Consider the following 2,500-nt stretch of genomic DNA (forward strand, 5'->3'; position numbering starts at 1 on the left):
GGGCAGGCCGGGGTGCCGAGGGCGCCCCCCGCACACCTGCGGGGCTGGCCGCCCTCTGTCAGGCTCCCCCGCCTGCCCTGGGGCAGGCCGGGGTGCCGAGGGCTCAGCCCGCACAGCTGCGGGGCTGGCCGCCCTCTGTCAGGCTCCCCCGCCTGCCCTGGGGCAGGCCGGGGTGCCGAGGGCGCCCCCCGCACACCTGCGGGGCTGGCCGCCCTCTGTCAGGCTCCCCCGCCTGCCCTGGGGCAGGCCGGGGTGCCGAGGGCGCCCCCCGCACACCTGCGGGGCTGGCCGCCCTCTGTCAGGCTCCCCCGCCTGCCCTGGGACAGGCCGGGGTGCCGAGGGCTCAGCCCGCACACCTGCGGGGCTGGCCGCCCTCTGTCAGGCTCCCCCGCCTGCCCTGGGGCAGGCCGGGGTGCCGAGGGCGCCCCCCGCACACCTGCGGGGCTGGCCGCCCTCTGTCAGGCTCCCCCGCCTGCCCTGGGACAGGCCGGGGTGCCGAGGGCGCCCCCCGCACACCTGCGGGGCTGGCCGCCCTCTGTCAGGCTCCCCCGCCTGCCCTGGGGCAGGCCGGGGTGCCGAGGGCGCCCCCCGCACACCTGCGGGGCTGGCCGCCCTCTGTCAGGCTCCCCCGCCTGCCCTGGGACAGGCCGGGGTGCCGAGGGCGCCCCCCGCACAGCTGCGGGGCTGGCCGCCCTCTGACAGGCTCCCTGCGTGCCTGGGGAGAGGCCACCCCTGTTTCGGCCTCTCCCTCGTACCCGGGACCACGCCACCGCTGACTCGGCCTGCCCACGTGCCTGGGACAAAGCCACCCGAGTTTCGGTCCTGCCACATACCCGGGACCACACCACTCCAGAATCGGTCCTCCCACATACCCGGGACCACACCACTCGACTTTCGGTACTCCCACATACCCGGAGATACGCCACCGCAACTTCCGTACCCGGTGCCTGCAAGGGAGCGAACCTGGAATCCAAGCCCAGCTTGTGGAGCTCTGCCTGGGCTTGAGCGGGGTGGATTCATCCCCTTAAAAGCTCCATGAAAACGAAAAAGTCTTTTTTTCACCCCGGGAGCGCTCTCAGGCGGTTGCATGCCTCCTGCTAGGCCTGGGCCAAGCCTCCAGGCTTGTGAAAAGGGGAAAAGCACCACAGCAGCGGCGTCTGAGGCACCCGGCTCCCGGTTCGACCGCGAGCAGTGCTTTCGGTTCAGACAGGGGGATCCAAGCCTCCCTGCCCGGGAAATATGCCCCCCGCCTGGGGATGGACTCCGGCCATGCCCCCTGCTGCAGACTTAAGCCCCCTTCCGATTATTTAGACCCATTCAGCGCCGTCCAGCGGGCCGGCCACCTGGTCACCCCCGACAGATTCGGGACGCCTGGTCACCCGCTGGACTTAGTCTTTTTTACGATCGGCTTTAAAGGGGCCTGGTCACCCGGGGGACTTAGTCTTTTTTACGATCGGCTTTATAGGGGCCTGGTCACCCGGGGGACTTAGTCTTTTTTACGATCGGCTTTATAGGGGCCTGGTCACCCGGGGGACTTAGTCTTTTTTACGATCGGCTTTATAGGGGCCTGGTCACCCGGGGGACTTAGTCTTTTTTACGATCGGCTTTAAAGGGGCCTGGTCACCCGGGGGACTTAGTCTTTTTTACGATCGGCTTTATAGGGGCCTGGTCACCCGGGGGACTTAGTCTTTTTTACGATCGGCTTTATAGGGGCCTGGTCACCCGGGGGACTTAGTCTTTTTTACGACCGGCTTTATAGGGGCCTGGTCACCCGGGGGACTTAGTCTTTTTTACGACCGGCTTTATAGGGGCCTGGTCACCCGGGGGACTTAGTCTTTTTTACGATCGGCTTTATAGGGGCCTGGTCACCCGGGGGACTTAGTCTTTTTTACGATCGGCTTTTCGGAGGCCTGGTCACCCGGGGGACTTAGTCTTTTTTACGATCGGCTTTATAGGGGCCTGGTCACCCGGGGGACTTAGTCTTTTTTACGATCGGCTTTATAGGGGCCTGGTCACCCGGGGGACTTAGTCTTTTTTACGACCGGCTTTATAGGGGCCTGGTCACCCGGGGGACTTAGTCTTTTTTACGATCGGCTTTATAGGGGCCTGGTCACCCGGGGGACTTAGTCTTTTTTACGATCGGCTTTATAGGGGCCTGGTCACCCGGGGGACTTAGTCTTTTTTACGATCGGCTTTATAGGGGCCTGGTCATCCGGGGGACTTAGTCTTTTTTACGATCGGCTTTTCGGAGGCCTGGTCACCCGGGGGACTTAGTCTTTTTTACGATCGGCTTTATAGGGGCCTGGTCACCCGGGGGACTTAGTCTTTTTTACGATCGGCTTTATAGGGGCCTGGTCACCCGGGGGACTTAGTCTTTTTTACGACCGGCTTTATAGGGGCCTGGTCACCCGGGGGACTTAGTCTTTTTTACGATCGGCTTTATAGGGGCCTGGTCACCCGGGGGACTTAGTCTTTTTTACGATCGGCTTTATAGGGGCCT

The sequence above is a fragment of the Atractosteus spatula genome, unplaced genomic scaffold, assembly GCF_055471065.1.
Source record: "Atractosteus spatula isolate fAtrSpa1 unplaced genomic scaffold, fAtrSpa1.hap1 Scaffold_88, whole genome shotgun sequence".
NCBI classification, from domain to species: domain Eukaryota; kingdom Metazoa; phylum Chordata; class Actinopteri; order Semionotiformes; family Lepisosteidae; genus Atractosteus; species Atractosteus spatula.